The sequence below is a fragment of the Lactuca serriola genome, chromosome 1 (genome assembly GCF_051521515.1).
Source record: "Lactuca serriola cultivar US96UC23 chromosome 1, Lser_US96UC23_V15, whole genome shotgun sequence".
Classification (NCBI taxonomy): domain Eukaryota; kingdom Viridiplantae; phylum Streptophyta; class Magnoliopsida; order Asterales; family Asteraceae; genus Lactuca; species Lactuca serriola.
The window spans coordinates 196,278,749-196,300,026 of record NC_136408.1 but is presented as its reverse complement, the minus strand read 5'-3'; positions in this window follow the sequence as shown (position 1 = coordinate 196,300,026).

Sequence of the window (21,278 nt, the reverse complement as noted above, 5' to 3'; positions counted from 1 at the left end):
AATGATCCAACCATATGTGTAAATGGCCTCTAAATATCCCCCAAAACCCTAAATAAAATATTCAACCCATGGTCTTGGGCGCCCCGCGTCCATATATGACGAATTAGTCACTCTTAAATAAACATAGGCGTCCCGTACCCTCAATGCATATTAGCAAATTTTTAGTTTTTCAGCAATTACTATAAATGTATTCCTGCTTTGTTCCATCCTTATATTTTCTTAGGAACTCTAAAACCCCCAATTGAAGAATGAGAAAAACATAATCCGAACTCAGATGTTACATTAACGCATTCTTATGAATTTAAATATAAAACAATTTGGGTTTTGACGTGTAAAAGCAAAGACAAACATTTTTTTAAAAAGGAACTTATGGACTTTTCGAAACTTCGTTTAGTTTTTAAAACTTTTTGTTCATTTTATATGTAAAAGGAATGGAAAACATTTTTAAAAAAACTTATTGATTTATTGACTTTTATCTTTTTTTTAAAAACTAATTTTGTCACCACCATAAGCCAATAAATATTTTTCCCCCAAAACACTTTGACTTTAAAAAACAATCCCAAAAACCCTTTTTTCACTACAACTAGAGATTTTTTTTTTGTGTAGCTATATTAATAGTATATAAGTAAGCTCTACTCACTAAAAATAATTAATGTATTTAAAGAAATTTGTTACTCAAATACGAAGATTTGAAAAAATGAGTTTTTCCATATTAATGGTCATTGCAACATGAATTTTTTCTTGGGATAATCGTATATTTAATGTATGTTCTTTCTATATATTCTTTTTTATATCATTTATAATTGTTTAATATGTTTTTATATATGCAAATGTTGTAGTGTTTTTATATTATTAAATGTTGTAGTATTTATTTCTTTTCATACTATTTGTTATTCATTATATACAACATAAACAATGATTTAAACTATGGCTCTTAGTAAAACTAATCGGTATGATTGTTTTGTTGTTGTCATTGGTTTTCACATATAAATATTAATCTTTATTATAACGGTGTTGGGAATGATGTTCCCAACATGCCACTCATATAATTCATATGGGGAGGTGTTCATGTCTCGGGAATCCTATTTCCCACAAATGTTTTCTTCTTCATACTTTATGTCCATCCCTAATCAAAACAGAAATGTCACCGTAACTTCTTTTTGACCATTACCAAGTAGGTGAGGTGGTGTTCCCACAAGTATTGTAGTACCACATCAACCCCATGTCGGACTCCCCACTGCCCAGGCCGAGCCTATTCCCACCACCCTAAGAAGATAAACCTTGATAACATGACTCAACTTTGTGATGATGTGGACTATAATCAACTTTAAATGGAATGTTAACTTTACAATTTTCTTAACTTGTACCCAAAGGTCAGTTTTTTTTAATGGTGTGAAAATGTTTAATCATTAAAAAGTGAACATTATTTAGTACGATATCACATGTTGCAATTAAATTTTCATTAATGTTAAACAAATGGCTTACCTATCTTAATAACAGTTATTGTAAAAGAATGGTAAATTGTTCTATTGCATGAGACCTAAATTTCCATACGTCAACCATCAAAAGAATGCAACGTTTGGGCTCATTTGAAAGGTAGGCTCTATGTGGTCGTCGAGAATGATTTAACCAAAGAATTTGGAATTATGTAATTATTTTTCTTATGCATCTAATGGTAACAGGGTGTAAAGGTTTCTTTTAGTATACCATTACAACACCAACAATAGAAAGAGACTAATATAAAGATTAAAAGAAAAATCTGATAAGAATGAAATCGTGATCTCATTCCAAGAAATATTTTGGTAGTTTAGTATTAATTTTTGTATGGTTTGACAACCCTTTAGTTTGATTTTTAACACATGTGTTGTATTAGCCTACTCTACATATCAAGTCAATAACTCAATATATAATAGTGGAAACAAAAAAATTCTTCTTGGGAGGCACCGACGATCAACTATTTGATCTAGTCGAGTCTAGATGGACAAAATAATTGAGTCGGGTCAAAATGATGAACTTTTCTTTAATTTATAGAATCGCGGGAGGCACCGACGATCAACTATTTGATCTAGTCGAGTCTAGATGGACAAAATAATTGAGTCGGGTCAAAATGATGAATTTTTCTTTAATTTATAGAAAAATCCCAAGTAATCACTTGTTTCGGTAGTTATTAGTAGTAGTGTTTGTTACCAAGTGTTGGTTAATGTTATGTGAGTGTTCTTTTGAATAGAAGGATATATTATTACACTTATTTTGGTTAGGCTACACCGAATGGTTTAAAACACTATTAACATGAAGGTGTGTAATCACCCAAAAAAATCAAGTTAATTGCATCTCATTAGCTATAGGAAATGTCGTTCATTGGTGAAGTTGCTATCGAGTTTAAGGAAGAAGGAGAGAGATATAGGGGAGAAGAAGAGTGAGATAGAGAGAGGGAGGAAGGAGAGAAATTGTGAAGGTTCGTAGCTAGAGTCATGAGAACTCACACAACCACCATGCATGGGTGGTGTTGCATCTCCAACTCATGCGTCAGCCCACTCCTATGTCATCATACACATAAAAAATCCCCCCCCCCCCCCTCCAATTTTGTTTAGCCTTAAATGTAAGTGTTGAAATATTCACTTGTTGTCTTTAAACTTAACACTTTTTGGATCTTGTGAGGCTATTGTATAAATATATTTGAAGTTGTTTTTTTTCTTTGCAGTGTATTTTCTGTAAAAATGTTGGTTCTTGTGGACTGAGGATTCAATTGGTGTGCTATAGTCGGGTCAACGCACGGATCTTGCTAGTCGGGTCTACCCGATGTATATATTCCTTGCATTTGGTTTGTGGATCATGTAAGATGGCTCATTTTTCACACACACACACACACACACTAGTTTTGAGAGTTGTTTTCTCTCTTGAGGAATACGGGTTTCCTCCAATTTTTTTAGGATTTTAGATATATTGTTATGTTAAGAGATTTTCTCTCTAATTTTCTGTATAGTTCATCCTTCTTGAGTGTAGTTTAGGTTGAGAGTAGTATAGGATTTATGTAGTGAGGTTCTTTTAGTAAGTTCATGAAAACAATCTTGTTCTTATCATTCAGTAAAAGAACTGATTATGTTGGGATGTGTTATCTACATTTTAAGATGGTATCAGAGCCTTTGTGTAAGAGTTCCTCATCGATGTTCTTGGTTATGCTCATTAGGATCTTCGCAACGAAGGGTAAGATTTTCCTTTTTCGTTAGTTTCTTTCTGATCTTCTTAGATCTGTTGTTATACAGTTCATTTTCTGAATTGGTTTGTTTCTTCTCTTGTAGTTCTGATTTCATTGAAGTCAGATCTAGGGTATTTATTTTAGTTAGTCACCTATGGTGCTAATCTTTTATTTTGATTTTTATCACTCTTTGTTTTTAGAAATCAGTTAATGCGGATGTTGTTTTGATTGTAGGTCCACTTCCGATGTTTGGAGAAGCACTGCGAGTTGGAGAAGTTTGCAGTTCGATCGGTTAATCCTCAAGAGTGATCTGATTAACCTCTCTAGAAAACGGATTTAATCACCGAAATAATTCTAGTGAGGATCGAAACCAGGGATACGGTCTTTCCAAAAGTGTCGATTAGGACCATTGTGAGCCGTTTCTTGTTTCTTTTTTTGTTCTTCTTCTTGATAACTTTTTGGGAGAGCCTGGTTGTCTCGAGTACACTAGTTTTTTTTGTTCTATTTTCCGACTGGTATAGACTTGTTTTGGGACTCGACAAACTGTGGTAACCATATGGACTTTAAGGTCTACACCTGGTTTGTGTTTTCTATTTTCCTTGCTTGTGTGCTTTTTGGTTCTTGAGTGCTTTTAATTTTTCTGATTCGTTATGTATGGGCCTTTAGATGATCCTGGGGGTAGTGGTAGTAAAAACGACTCAGTTGATTTTGATGATCCTCTCTATATACATCCATCTGATAATACTGCTAATACTATCATTTCTATTAAACTCACTGGTAATGAAAATTTTAAATTGTGGCATAGTTCTATGCTTAGAGTTCTTAAGGCTAGAAACAAAGTAGGGTTTGTTGATTGTTCATTAAGAAAGATTATTTTTTTAGGGTAAGACACTTAAATGGGAACGTACTAATTCGGTTGTCTATTCTTGGATTGTTGGGTCTATATTAGAGTCAATTTATTCGGGTCATGCTTAGTCTGAAATTGTTGACGACATTTGGAATGAACCTTTTAAAACATATAACAAAGCTGATGGATCTATTGTGTTGAATATTCATCAACACATAAATACACTTAAACAAAATGGAACTTCCTTGTCTGATTATTATAGCAATCATGACTCTCTTTGGAAAGAATTTTATGGTTTAACTGACTTAGTTGATTGTACTTGTGAGGCTTCAACTAAATTCAATAATCATGCTAAGCTTATGAAACTCATTAAGTTCTTAAGTGATCTTGATGACTCTTATAACTAAGTAAAGAGTCACAATTTACTAATGGAACCTTTACCTAATGTCAAGACTGCATTATGTATTCTTTCTCGTGAGGAATCTCATCAACGAAATGGTTCTTTTCCTCTACTAATCTGTCTAAATCTCAGTCTTCTACTTTTAATAGAAAGTTTAACAAGACTATAAACCCTAGATCTAGCATATGATAATCAAGATAACATATAAATAAGGGTTTAGATCATACCTTGATTGTTATATAGCAATAACAATCCCAAATCCTTCTTGTATTGACTTTAGAAAGCTTAGAGTCACAAATGTCACTCCTCTAATGGTTCACAAACAGCAAGAGCAAGAGGATGAAGAGGAGAGAGGATGGAGGCTGCCCAAAAACGTGTGAAACCCTAGAAGGATGCTTGTCCACGTTTTTGGGTCATAAGGGATGTATATATAGTTAGGCTATTAGGGTTATCTAACAAGGAAACCCTAATTTGGATGCTTAAGCCCTAAGCAACCCATGTGTCACACCCCCAAACCTGAACGGCGGAAACGTTCGGGGGCGGATGACTTCATGTGGTAACGTAACAAATGAATACATAGTAAAGAAAGCAATACAACCATCATATATATAATTGAAAGTTTACATTTGTCAAAAGTTACATGTTCAAAACCAATTACAATATGATGTCAAAATATGAGATTTAGCTGGCACGGCAGCATCCCTTCTTCAAAAGCATATTAATACCTGAAATTACTGAATCCCTGGGACATACAAGAAATTTTGAAAGAGTAGATCAGCATTTAAGCTGGTGAGTTTCATAAGTATTAAATGACAATGTTTGTATGAAATGAAATGTTTTGTCCTTGTTTGTTTGTTTCTAGAAAATCCTATATTTTCTACTAGTATAAAAGTAGCCTTCTCTCAAGACCAATGTTTGTTTCTAAAAATGTATGTAAGTGTAAAATAACCAATATGTTTGAAAACCTCGTAAATCAATGCATTTTTAATACCCCATGTAAGTTTTATAACCATACTATTGACTCGGAATGCCTATACACAACGTTCTTCAGGCATTGGAATGTTATGACGTTTGTCACCCCAAATGATGGACTGTAGCTAACAGTCAAGACGCGGGTTGTCAAGCCCGTATAGATCTATACATAAACACCATGCTCCCCCTCCAAGGGATTCTGGTATATAATACAGGACTTGAAATGTGTACTCGAACGAACGTGAAGTTAATGTCTCACAAACCGTGGTATAAAAACAGATTTACGTGTTAAAATGTTCGTTTGTTCTTGTATATGAAAGTGACTTCTTGGAAATCATGTTTCTAGTATGTAAAAGTTAGCAATATCCTCATAAAACTATACCTATTATAGCTTTCTAAAAGTGTGTCTCGTTTGTTTAGAAATATCTAGAAAAGGAATCACTTGTTATGAAAGTATAGATTTTTGTAGAGCCTAAGATAGACAAGTATACATATAATCTAAGAAAATGTTTAGTTTATACATGCATTACAACAATTTATATTTCAAAAGATGGAATGCTATTGTAACATGTTTTATATACGAGAGTTCCCTATAAAGTTTATAAATCACATATGATTTGGTTAAATAAAAGCATATAATAATTCTTTATATAACACACAATGATACTCGTGTGTTTTACTTGTATCCCCCCCCTTGAAAGCATATAAAAGCATTTATAGAACATTTAAAAGGTTAATTAAGGGGTATGAACTCACTTGAAAGTTTGAAGAAAGCGAGATGGAAACCGGACAGAGTTTCGTCTCGGGATTCTCAGGAATCTCGGGAGTAAAAACGACCTTCGGGACTTGAGCAAAATGACCGGGGCTTCGGGTTAGAACGGGCACGGAAAACGAGGCAAGAACGCACAAGAAAGGATAGAAATGGAGCCCTTTCTTCGGAACCCTCGCATCCCTTTTATAGGGGCTGGAACCGCCTCGGTATGCAGGGCGTACGAGGGTACGCGGGGCGTACGCGTACGTCATGCATGACCGAGTCCTCGACTGCCTCGGACTTCGGATGGGACAAGGCTACTTCGCATAGACCGGGACGTGGACGATCCGAGGCCTAGGCCTTGAGTACGCGGGGCGTACCTCGGCCCTATCTGCTGACTCTCTTCGGATAATACCAAACATTTATAATTAAATTTATATTTAATTTAATTAATAAACTTCTAAAATTCATATATTCTTCATACGAATTCCGTTTTCGATGGTCTTTATATCCACACGTAGGTGAGACTACGCTCTACAACTTTCGTTTAGACTCCGTAGGCAAATTTTGAAATTATTTTTATTATTTATTTTTAAAAGGGTCGTGGTTAAGGAATTTCTTTAGAAATTCGTAACTTCTTTACCTGACGTCGGTTTTTGCCAGACTTTTTACCGCTGAATTACCATTGTTGAGATCTTCGATTCTCGTTTATGTCATTCCGGCCAAAAGTCGCTCGATATCCGATTCGAGTTTTTAGCTGTCTGTCGCTATGCCGAACTTGGAAAAGTCATAACTTCAACATACAAAGTTGGATTTGGGCGTTCTTTTTACGTACGATCACGGTTTAATGACATTAAACATAGTAGGAATTTAAATAGAAACTTTTTGGAAATTTTATTATCAAAGTTAATTTCATTAACTCAAAGGTGGTTACAATACTTGACTTTTAAGGTCATTACAATGAGTTGAAATATCGGGTTGTCACACCATGGACCCCTTTCCTTAAGGCCTTGGACGATTTCCTCATGGGTTTCCCCATAGAACTTGTCCACTCCTTAATATAAGGCAATCCATGGCCCAAATTGCAATTATCTTATAATTACAATTCCAGTCCCTTAAGTTTAATTAATCTCTTTTAGTCACAAAACTAATTACCAATTAATTATTGACTAATATTAATCAAACAATATGATTTCTCCTTTAATATATTATTCTCATAGTATATTAATAAATCATATTTAATCCTTTCTCTCCATAATTCATCCTATCAAGTTGCTTTGGTGAAGGCAACCCAAAAGGACCATGCACCATCGGGTCAAGTACATACCAAAATAGTTATGGACTTAGACACTAATCCAACAGTCTCCCACTTGGATAAGTCTAATAACGATTATGCGTATGACTTCAGATCCTGATCTGCAATCGTAGCTTTCCAAAGCCGCTGTCAACTCTGATCCAATCAGATACGCATGTCCTTTAGATAAGGGATCATATATTCCTCCATTCTAGATATCGTGAGACATGATTTCTAATCATTCTCTTTGTAGTATTTCTTGACTTACGATTTATGACGACTGACTAATTAAACAAATCAAATTAGCCCTAGCCCGGCCGAGGATTTACGTTTGTCATCACTAATTGAACAAGAGTCTCATCGGACAGACACTTTTTCAAGTTCGAGACATGGAAGGTTGGATGTATGTTACTAAGTTCACGCGGTAGGTTAAGTTTGTAAGCCATAGGGCCGATTCTAGCAAGAATCTCGAAAGGCCCTATGTATCTTGGATTTAGTTTCCCACGCTTCCCAAAGCATATTAAACCTTTCCACGGTGAGACCTTCAATAAAACATGGTCTCCTACCTGGAATTCCAAAGGTTTCCTCCTTTGGTCAGCGTAGCTTTTCTGTCGGTCTCTGGAGGCTTTTAACCGTTCACGAATTTGAACGATCTTCTCTGTCGTTTCTCGTATGATTTCTGGACCGGTGATAGTGCTTTCAGGAACTCGTCCTCTAGCTAACTGGGTATCGCCAACTTCAGTCCAGCATAGAGGGGATCTGCACTTTCGACCATAGAGGGCTTCAAACGGAGCAACCTTTATGCTTGTATGATAACTATTGTTGTATGAAAATTCGACAAGGGGTAAACGGATATCCCATGCCTTTCCAAAGTCAATCACACAGGCTCTCAGCATATCTTCCAATGTTTGTATCATTCTCTCACTTTGCCCGTCTGTTTGTGGGTGGTAGGCTGTACTCATATCTAGCCTAGTTCCCAGGGAACTTTGTAGTGACTGCCAGAATCTCGAAGTGAATCTACTATCTCTATCGGAGATAATGGATATCGGAACACCGTGCAGTCGCACTACTTCCCTTATGTAAGTTCTTGTAAGCTTTTCCATTTTGTCAGTCTCTTTGATTGGTAGGAAATGCGCGGATTTGGTCAATCTGTCGACGATGATCCATATGGTATCAAGTCCACTCGTCGTCTTGGGCAACTTGCTTATGAAGTCCATAGTAATCCATTCCCATTTCCATTCTGGTATCTCCGGTTGTTGTAGTAGTCTTGACGGTTTTTGATACTCGACCTTAACCTTTGCGCAAGTAAGGCATTTACTTACGAAGGCAGCAATTTCTGCTTTCATGTTAGGCCACCAGTACAGTTTCTTAAGATCCAGATACATTTTATCTGAACCTGGGTGAATAGAATATCTTGTGTTGTGTGCTTCGGTCATGACTACGTCTCTGAAACCACCATGTTTCGGTGTCCAGATTCGGTCCATGAGATAATATGCTCCGCCACCCTTGATTTCTAAATTCTTTTCCATTCCTCGCAGGGATTCACCCGCCACATTTTCAGGTTGCAAAGCTTCCATTTGTGCCCCCTTAATTTGTGTGGATAAGTGGGAATGGATAGTCATAGTCAGAGATTTTACCCTCCGACCAGTGTATTCCTTTCGACTGAGGGCGTCAGCCACCACGTTGGCCTTGCCAGGATGATAACGAATTTCACATTCGTAGTCATTGAGTAACTCAACCCATCGTCGTTGTCGCATGTTGAGTTCCTTCTGATTAAAAATGTGTTGAAGGCTCTTGTGATCGGTGAAAATAGTACTCTTTGTTCCGTATAAGTAGTGTCTCCAGATCTTCAGAGCAAATACTACTGCTCCTAACTCAAGATCATGGGTCGTATAGTTCACTTCGTGTGTCTTAAGCTGTCGGGAGGCATAAGCGATAACCTTCCCTCTCTGCATAAGAACACAACCAAGTCCTTGGTTTGATGCATCGCAATACACTACGAAATCTTCTATCCCTTCGGGGAGGGATAGTATCGGTGCGGTGCACAAGGCTTGTTTCAGCGTTTGGAACGCCTTCTCTTGTTTCGCTTCCCATTCAAAGGACACGCCTTTCTGGGTTAATGTAGTAAGAGGTTTCGCAATGCTAGAGAAGTTCTTTATGAATCTGCGATAGTAGCCGGCGAGACCTAGAAATTGACGAATCTCTGTAGGTGTCTTTGGTGCCGACCAGTTCTCAATGGCCTTAATTTTGGAGGGGTCCACGTGAATCCCTTTCTCGCTAACAACGTGGCCCAAAAATTCGACTCTTTGAATCCAAAATTCGCATTTAGAGAACTTCGCATAGAGTTTCTCCGATTGCAGTGTTTCTAGGACTTTTCATAGGTGCTGACTATGCTCTTCCTTACTTCGGGAGTAGATAACTATATCATCGATAAAGACGATGACGTACTGATCCAAGTCAGGATGGCATACCCTATTCATTAGGTCCATAAATACTGCTGGTGCGTTGGTTAATCCGAACGGCATCACTACAAATTCCTAGTGTCCATAACGAGTTCGGAAAGCTGTCTTGGGAATATCCCCTGCTAGCTCTCGTAATTGGTGATATCCAGATCGTAGATCTATCTTTGAGAAGTAGTTTGCTCCTTGAAGTTGATCAAATAGGTCGTCAATACGGGGTAGAGGATAACGGTTTTTGATAGTAAGTTTGTTCAGTTCTCTGTAGTCAATGCACATACGGAACGATCCGTCTTTCTTGTTTACGAACAAGACCGGTGCTCCCCAAGGTGAGAAACTTGGTTTTATGAATCCTTTTTGAAGGAGTTCATTAAGTTGACTTGAAAGTTCCTGCATCTCTGCTGGTGCTAGAAGATAAGGCGATTTTGCTACTGGGGTAGCCCCTGGAACTAAGTCGATTCTGAACTCGACTTGGCGTTGTGGTGGTAATCCCGGTAGTTCTTCTGGAAAGATATCGGGAAAGTCGCGTACTTCTGGAATGTTCTTGATGTCCTTCAGTTCCTGACTTGTATCGACGACGTGTGCTAGGAATGCTCGACAATACTTCCGCAAACACTTTCGAGCTTGGATGCATGAAATGATGCGAAGGTTTGTACTTGATTTGTCGCCGTAAATCACTAATGTTTCGTTGTTAGGGAGATAAAGACGAACTGCTTTCTCAAAGCACATGATGTCGGCGCGAAGAAGACTCAACCAATCCATGCCGACTATGACGTCGAAACTTTTAATTTGGACCGACATGAGATTGATTGGGAAAGAATGACCGTCTAAAGTAAACGTACAGCCTATGTAAATGTAGTTAGTGTTTTCGGTTTTTCCATTGGCCATCTCTACAGTGAATGATTTTTCTAACTTGCTAGGTTTAGGTTTAAGTAAGTGAATAAAGTTTTGACTCACGAAGCTTCTCTCCGCTCCACTATCGAATAATATGCATGCATATGAATTATCTAAAAGGAACGTACCAGCAACCACAGTCAGATCAGCTACGGCTTCATCGTGGCCTATAGCTAAAACTCGTCCCACCCTGCCGGTATTTGCTGCCTTTGGGCAGTTCCTCCTGTAGTGGCCCACCTCACCACAACCGTAGCAAGTTTGCCTATACCTGCGCTGGGAACTTGAGTGATCGGCTTTGCAGGATCCTTGCAGAAACGGACAGTGTGTCCCTTTCTGTTGCAGTTGGAGCACTGCATTTCCCGACAGGGTCCATGTTGGTGGTAAGTGCATTTAGTGCACTTTGGAAGATTACCCCCATAAGTCTTTGTTGGGTAGGGATTCGTAGGGACTATAGTAGGTACAGTGGCAGGATTCACTGAAACCAGTTGTTTCTTTGCTGATTCTTAGGAAGACCCACCCTTCCCTTTATTCCATACCCTCTTGTTGTTGTTGTTGTTGTTGTTGTTGTTGTTGTTGTTGTTGTTGTTGTTGTTGCTGTTGTTGTTGTTGTTGTTGCTGTTGTTGTTTTTGTTTCCCTTTTGTGGTTCTGGTGTAGCAACCGTTGAGTTCTGATGACCTCCATAATCAACAAGAGATTGTGCCAGTTCCTTGGCACTTTCAAAAGTGTTAGGTTTTGAAGCTAACACGCTGGACCTAATTTGGGGCGACAGTCCCCAAATGTATCTCTCTATTTTCTTGCTCTCAGGAGCAGTCATATCTGGGCAAAGGATTGCCAGATCGCAGAACCTATTGGTATAAGTTGCGATGCCGTCACCAACCATTCCAAGAGTCCAAAGTTCGTGCTCGAGTTTTTGAATATCTCCTCGTGGACAGTATTCTCTCATCAGCATGACCTTTATGCTCTCCCAGCTTATGGAGTTTGCCACTATCAGGGTAAGTACCTTAACGTGGCCATTCCACCAAGTTAAAGCTCTATCAATAAGGGTGAAAGTTGCAAACTTGACTTTGCTGTGCTGGGGGCAGGAGCAAATTTTAAAGACTGATTCCGTCCTTTCAATCCACTGCCTCAGAGCTATCACACCACCAGTTCCATAAAACATTTGGGGTTTGGCATTAGTAAAGTCCTCATAGGTGCATTCTCGGGGTTGCCCATGACTATCGCCATGGTTGGATAGGTGTGTGCCAATTCCCGAGCCAGTAGTACTCGAGTTATTGATCTGTGACATGGCAGCTGCTACCGCTGCAATGACTGCTGCTTGGAACATCACAGCATCAAATTGAGGTGGTGGAGGTGGTGGTGGTGGTATAGGTGCTTCCCCACCGTTGTTTCGCCTTGGGTTCCTACACGGAGGCATCCTTCAACTATAGGTTGAAAAGATAACGATAAGAATTACTTAGTATAGAAACTGAATGTGTCTTATGAACCAAATTGCTATAGTTCGACAACAGATGATAGTATGAGTCTTAAAATAGAAGCATGAAAGTTATTTGTAAGACTGACAATATGAATCAAGCATTTGGTTTCTCGATAACTTTTCAAGGATTTAAAGAAATACTCAACGTAGTAATAATAGTGCCACTTATGTTAATATAATAGTTGATACAATGATCACGAAAATTTGACCCCTATAAGGGTCTCCGGTTACAAAGTTTGAGAAATTTAAAGACTTTTAGCCGAGGTCCTAACTTATAACAAAATTTGAGATTTTTGCAAGCACTACTTGCGACGTAGGTTGCGCTTGGAGCTTGACCCCGCATCCGATTGCTTTGACTCCATTAGACGCCTATCAAAAGCGGCTTGTTGTTCCCTTAATTCGGCGAGGGCTGCAATCATTTGTGCTTGGAATGCCTCGGTTTGGAGTTGAGCATTGTCTTGCATTCTGTCCAGCCTACGGATGTCGGAAGTGTGAACCTGTACTTCTACGTTGACATCCCGAAGTCGGCTAGCTTGAACTCCGGATTGATAGGACAGATTGGCTAGCTTACCCACCATTACTAGGAGTGCCCGATCAGCCGAACCTCCGCCTCGGACATCGTAGAAGTCCCGCACATGCCGTAGGGAGGGCGTAGGTTTTGTTGTTGGCTCCAATGGTGGAGGTGACTTCCCCAGACGGGAGTCGGTCCTTGAAAGTTCCTTACGAAGACGGGAGGTTGTATGGGTGGTGGGTTGATCACCTCCGGCTCTGAGTCGGTACCAGAGTCATCATCCACCTCTATGGGTTCCTCGTCCTCTTCGGGATCATCTTCGACCCATCCTCCATTGCCTTGGTTGGGAAAGTAGGGGTCGCTAGGGTGGTGAAATCCAGCCATTTTACTGTACGAGAAATAGGGTTATAAGAATTGAATAAAGTTGAAACATGCAAAACATGTAAGTTAAACTAGTTTATGTAGCAAATACTCCTATAGTATTTAAATTTTTGTGTTTGATTCTTGTGACGGTTTGGTAAGTTTTGACTTGTTGCTTACTACGAGCAATCCTCGATATATATATTGGTCCGATCTCAGGAAAATATAGTTGATCACACTATATTTGTCCCAAATCTGATTATATATATCGAGTTTTAATCGTAGTGTCAACTTGTCTAAATACTTGTTGTATAGTTAAAATCATGAAAATAATTTGTTGTATGCATATATTTGTACTTAAATGAACTAACAATTTAAGTTAAACGTAACGCTGCTCAAGCGTAAAAACAAAAGAAAATGTTTTGTCAGAGAGTATTAGTCCTTTAAGAATTTATAGTTTGTATATCTTATGTGGTTCGATATACTTAGTTCACTATAAACATTGCTTTGATACCAATCTGTCACACCCCCAAACCTGAACGGCGGAAATGTTCGGGGGCGGATGACTTCATGTGGTAACGTAACAAATGAATACATAGTAAAGAAAGCAATACAACCATCATATATATAATTGAAAGTTTACATTTGTCAAAAGTTACATGTTCAAAACCAATTACAATATGATGTCAAAATATGAGATTTAGCTGGCGCCGCAGCATCCCTTCTTCAAAAGCATATTAATACCTGAAATTACTGAATCCCTGGGACATACAAGAAATTTTGAAAGAGTAGATCAGCATTTAAGCTGGTGAGTTTCATAAGTATTAAATGACAATGTTTGTATGAAATGAAATGTTTTGTCCTTGTTTGTTTGTTTCTAGAAAATCCTATATTTTCTACTAGTATAAAAGTAGCCTTCTCTCAAGACCAATGTTTGTTTCTAAAAATGTATGTAAGTGTAAAATAACCAATATGTTTGAAAACCTCGTAAATCAATGCATTTTTAATACCCTATGTGAGTTTTATAACCATACTATTGACTCGGAATGCCTATATACAACGTTCTTCAGGCGTTGGAATGTTATGACGTTTGTCACCCCAAATGATGGACTGTAGCTAACAGTCAAGGCGCGGGTTGTCAAGCCCATATAGATCTATACACAAACACCATGCTCCCCCTCCAAGGGATTCTGGTATATAATACAGGACTTGAAATGTGTACTCGAACGTACGTGAAGTTAATGTCTCACAAACCGTGGTATAAAAACAGATTTACGTGTTAAAATGTTCGTTTGTTCTTGTATATGAAAGTGACTTCATGGAAATCGTGTTTCTAGTATGTAAAAGTTAGCAATATCCTCATAAAACTATACCTATTATAGCTTTCTAAAAGTGTGTCTCGTTTGTTTAGAAATATCTAGAAAAGGAATCACTTGTTATGAAAGTATAGATTTTTGTAGAGCCTAAGATAGACAAGTATACATATAATCTAAGAAAATGTTTAGTTTATACATGCATTACAACAATTTATATTTCAAAAGATGGAATGCTATTGTAACATGTTTTATATACGAGAGTTCCCTATAAAGTTTATAAATCACATATGATTTGGTTAAATAAAAGCATATAATAATTCTTTATATAACACACAATGATACTCGTGTGTTTTACTTGTATCCCCCCCCCCTTGAAAGCATATAAAAGCATTTATAGAACATTTAAAAGGTTAATTAAGGGGTATGAACTCACTTGAAAGTTTGAAGAAAGCGAGATGGAAACCGGACAGAGTTTCGTCTCGGGAAACGGATTTTTCTCGGGATTCTCAGGAATCTCGGGAGTAAAAACGACCTTCGGGACTTGAGCAAAATGACCGGGGTTTCGGGTTAGAACGGGCACAGAAAACAAGGCAAGAACGCACAAGAAAGGATAGAAATGGAGCCCTTTCTTCGGAACCCTCGCATCCCTTTTATAGGGGCTGGAACCGCCTCGGTACGCAGGGCGTACGAGGGTACGCGGGGCGTACGCGTACGTCATGCATGACCGAGTCCTCGACTGCCTCGGACTTCGGATGGGACAAGGCTACTTCGCATAGACCGGGATGTGGATGATCCGAGGCCTAGGCCTTGAGTACGCGGGGCGTACGAGGGTACGCAGGGCATACCTCGGCCCTATCTGCTGACTTACCATTGTTGAGATCTTCGATTCTCGGTTAGGTCATTCCGGCCAAAAGTCGCTCGATCTCCGATTCGAGTTTTTAGCTGTTTGTCGCTATGCCGAACTTGGAAAAGTCATAACTTCAACATACAAAGTCGGATTTGGGCGTTCTTTTTACGTACGATCACGGTTTAATGACATTAAACATAGTAGGAATTTAAATAGAAACTTTTTGGACATTTTATTATCAAAGTTAATTTCATTAACTCAAAGGTGGTTACAATACTTGACTTTTTAGGTCATTACAAAGAGTTGAAATATCGGGTTGTCACACCATGGACCCCTTTCCTTAAGGCCTTGGACGATTTCCTCATGGGTTTCCCCATAGAACTCGTCCACTACTTAATATAAGGCAATCCATGGCCCAAATTGCAATTATCTTATAATTACAATTCCAGTCCCTTAAGTTTAATTAATCTCTTTTAGTCACAAAACTAATTACCAATTAATTATTGACTAATATTAATCAAACAATATGATTTCTCCTTTAATATACTATTCTCATAATATATTAATAAATCATATTTAATCCTTTCTCTCCATAATTCATCCTATCAAGTTGCTTTGGTGAAGGCAACCCAAAAGGACCATGCACCATCGGGTCAAGTACATACCAAAATAGTTATGGACTTAGACACTAATCCAACAGTCTCCCACATGGATAAGTCTAATAACTATTATGCGTATGACTTCAGATCCTGATCTGCAATCGTAGCTTTCCAAAGCCGCTGTCAACTCTGATCCAATCAGATACGCGTGTCCTTTAGATAAGGTATCATATATTCCTCCATTCTAGATATCATGAGACATGATTTCTAATCATTCTCCTTGTAGTATTTCTCGACTTCCGATTTATGACGACTGACTAATTGAACAAATCAAATTAGCCCTAGCCCGGCCGAGCATTTACGTTTGTCATCACTAAATCATTGAGGGGCCCAAAGATATCGCTTTTATCCTACTTTGGATAAAAGGAACGGATAAACTTTGATTCAATGCTCGCTTTCACTCACGCACCGAATTACACACAACAATATGTTTTATAACACCAAGTTACTAGTGCGTTTACATATTATCAATGTGCAACTGATTTGCAAGATACAACTCACACATCTCGGTTTCAAGAATATAAGATGTTATCGTCTCACCAATCACTCGTGATACAATTTATGGAGTGATCCAAGTGAGCGTGGGGTTAATCCAATGCTCAAATTCATATTCATAAGCACTCATGAACGTTGCAGTAAGCATTTGCTTATGTCTAATACTCTTTTAGACAATTAACGACAGTCTTCATTCATACCTACTTCCAACATATGAACAACTGTGGCCCGTTCGAATAATTTTACTGTTCTAAACTAATTAAAATATCCAGGAAGTCAAAACATGCAAAGTGAAACACAAGAATAATACTAATCCCATATGGCCTCAACCCTTTGAGCATAAATAAAACACCTTTTATTTATCACCGTATCGATTACTCATTATTTGTCGTTTCGGGTAATCAACTTCTTACTTGAATTATTACACTTGTCCCATGGTCTTAGCATGCACACAATGTTTACCTATGGTTCTTACTTTGTGAAATAGATCAAATTGAACACACTTCCAATCATTCTCATTTCACAACTCCAAATTCTTTTTCATAAGTGAAAGAATATAAAATTCTTGCTACTTATAGAATATGCTAGATTCTAACATTTTATGCAATGATCATTTCATAATGTCACTGCACCAAAGTCACAAAGACTATTTCCCATGATATTACAAAGTCCTCTATCGGAAAGTGTTACAATACAATTTCTTAGATATGATGTCTCTCACTCAAAGTACATTCCTTTGAACATCCTTTTGCATAAAAGTTTCTAATCTAGACATAGATTTTCAATATTCAATTCCCAATATGGACATGTTTCCATATTTTCCATATGACAACTCATTCTTAATAGAATTTTGTCTATTCATAATAATGTCGATATGGTCCATCCAATACGGAAACATTTCCATATTTTCCAATACTATACTTCCAACTACTCACAAGAGACCAATCCTCGTCGAACTTTGGATTGTCCTTTGATAGTTGTTTAATTATTTTAGTCAAAACCGATTCTAGTCCTTTTTCCCTCTCAATGCGCTAGACATTTGGAAAATTTTAGAATGGTCAAATATTATAGCATTTGCAATCGATCCTATACCCGAAGCGTATGGGACACGATGCATAATGTCTTACATAAAGATTTGATACTATATCAATCTTCTGTCATAATATTTTATTTGCTATGTTCTCAAAATTCGAATTGTGAAGAGGAATGTCGTAATCATAATCGAAATTTTAAGAACACACTATGTTTCTTTGACTAAGTTATTAACATTCCACAACCTAAGCCTTTAGATTTGAAATGAAGCATAATAGTCTCTCCCTTAATTATAGCAAAACAACTTTACAACTCTTACGACTTTGCAAGGTGCAACTCTTGTTTTTCTATAATTAATATTGCCAACTTGCAATACGTTCCTTAATAATCATACAATCATAACTTTTATGCTCCCACTATCATGATGATTATTATAAACATAACACTTATGCTCCCACTAGCTTTGACTTGTATTCAGAAACAGCTTAACTTTCAGAAAAACAATGCTTATTGAATTTCTTAAGTTCATGTTTCTAATACTTAGTGCTTTGATAATCTTTTATCAAGACTTCTTGAACTTATACACCTTTGCCTTAGATAGTTCATATGTGTGTCCAAACAATTAAGACTAATTGCCAAACCTCACAATTCAAATTATGGAAAGGGATACCGTAACCATAATCGAATTCGAGAATGCAATTTTATAATCACTATCTTCTTAAAATCTTTCTTAGTGAAAGCGTTTCCTCACAATCATTTTCATGAAGGAGGAAATCTTATGAGACTTAGATTTAAATGGTGTATGTGTTCCTATCCAAGTGAATTTGTCAAAACCAAAGTTTACGACAAACTCATTTGGACCGAACTTTCTTAATCTTGATTTCTTGCCTTATGGTAGCACAGCTGCCCACCATGTCTTCCAAGTAGTTAAGCAACTCACTTTTTCCTATCAATGTACTTTTCATTGATCAAGGTCCTTGCCTTCTATACATTCAAATGAGAACTCATAGGACTCACATGCATAATTAACTCGATTGGATTGGCACAGAAACAAAATAGTGTCAACACGATAGGTTGCAAACCTCAACCCGTGTGCTAGTGATGATCGATAAGGTTTATTTTGATTTGTTCTTGAACCTTTTCAAGACCATTAAGACTCCCACTGACTTCTTGACATATAAGATTCTCTTTTCAATAAACATTTCTTGACAAACAAATATTCAAGAGTTAGTGTAGCTTTTATCAAAACACTTCATAAATTGGTCCTAGTTGGTCTTTGTCTTATCCAAGATATCACAGCTTACCAATTTCAAATGTGCGAGAATAAAAAAACCTTTTTATATTCTACATTTGACGAATGTTATAAACCTTCTTAATTCTTGTCTCTCAATATCACAATCTTAACTTTAAGACATGTTTTGGAACAAAGTATGATTGACCTCTTGATTTAACCATTTCTTCATTCCTTGATTCCTCTTCTTATACATACAATTATACTAAGACTCACTTAGAGGATCAATTGAGATATGGTTCTTAATCATTAAGACCTATCATAAAGCATAAAAGCTACTCCCCCTTCTTCTTAGAATGGAGAAACTTTTATCTTTCTGCCTACTTGATTCTTCTTATTCGTTTTGCTATTGATTTAAACCTTTTTTAATCAATTCGAATTACACTTAATCTTATAAGTATAATCATATTTATTAAAATTTGAGTAATCATGACGAATATCTTGTTACTCTTATGGTGGACTTGATCAACACACAACTGTGTGTACTCGATCTCCTAGTCCTTCACTTGACACTTTGTCAATGAATTAGTCCAATTTCCAAATATGAAATTTCTCATTCATCATGCAACCAAGTTGCATGATTCCAAGTTTCTGTACAATTGAACCTTGGGTGATGAGAAACTCTCCCTATTTGGTAAAATCTTGACTTTTCCATAAACACCATAAATAAGAATCATATCCATTTTGTTGTAGAAATATGCAAACATCAATTTTCATAACGATTTCATTGCAAGGAAATAAAAAAATAAATAAATAAGTCAAACCAAAATTTATTTTATTTATAAAAGCAGCGGAAAACATTTGTCCTTACAATGCAAAATCCATTGAAAACTATGTATATCAAAAAGAAAAATTTCTAACAACTCTATCATAACTATCTAAACTCAAAATCTAATCTTCAAGTCCATGCGATCAAGATCCATTTCTTGTGATTAGATTCATCTTGCTCTTTCATCAAGCTTCCTTTCTTTTCACCGATCCTGCAAAACATTCAAATGCAATCTTATCACATCATGTATTAAGAATCAATGAATAGGAAATTAACGAAGTTAGATAGTGGATTTTACCTGAAGCGCAACCATACTCTTTGACTCTCCCATCTTCTGGACTCTTTAGGCTCCTTGGGCAGACTTGTATCCAACGCCCTTTCTTTTGGCAGCAAACGCAGGTCGGTTCTCCTAGAACGTCCTCGGAAGCATGGTCGGTTGACTTTCCCAACAAATACGCTCCATTGCTTCACCAAATCATTTCTGATTCAGCAACAATGAGCATGTAAGTTAGGTCAATGAGGTTGTCGTCATGATCCATCATATAATACTTTCTTTTGAACTCATTATACGATTCAGGAAGTGACTGCAAAACCCAATTCACAGCCAACTCATCCGGGAATGACACACCCAACATTAATAACCTATCAATGTGTGATTTCATTCCTAGAACGTGGGCACACACGGGTTTACCATCTTCATGTTTCATTTCCAATAGGGCTTTAGTGATATTGAACCTTTCAATTCTTCAATCTTGTGGGTTAGGGAGAACAGTTGGAGGAGGTGGAGGAAGTGAAGCATGATTTCTTGTTCCTCGATCGAATCATGGAATACCATCTTCATGTGGAATGCTTGTTCCACGGGATTTGGGAAGACCATAGTTGTCGAACTTTGACATCTACAAAATGGGAGAAAACGAATTCAAGTTAGTTGATTGATTGAGTCCTTAGAAAATCACCCAAATGAGATACTAAGGCTAGGACCCAACACAATATTCTACAACTTGGGAGAGGGATGTCGTAACCCAAATTGCAGAACATTTGAAGGTAAGTGAATGACGATTCACTAATTTCCACCATGAAAAACGAAAAAGAAATTTAAGTTTTAAATCTATGAAAACTCCTAGATCCTATGAGATTCATTGAACATTTCAATGGCATGTTTAAATCTCGATATGCCCCTCTTGTTTGTGACTGGGATGCCGAGGATCACAAAGCGGGTGTGAATAACCATGCAAACTACATGGTGCCCTCACATGTTACAGTCACCTATTCGATGTGCAGGTAAACCACACATGATCCACCGAACTATGACAAACATTGAGTCACCCTTTGCTACCTTTGCTTAGAACCATTTAGTGTGCCGGTAAACCACACACGCTCCACTAACGTCCTCGCAAGGGCACAAAGTGTAATTTCATGGAATTGCATCAATTCACTTTGCCTAAGTAACTAAGATTGGGAATTTGTAAAACATTTAGTTACTTTTGTAATTCATTATACTTCTAATGAAAGGTTTCGTCCTATCCTACCCGTTCGGCTAACGACCCTCCACTAGTCAAGATTGCGGTGGGTAAGAGTGGATACCCATTCAATCACCATTTTATAGGTAATTTCCTTAAACACCCCTTATAGACCAGCTTTGTGAATGAGGCCTACTAATGGTACGACTGACTTTTACTCATACATATATATAATGTTAGACTTTTAATGTTA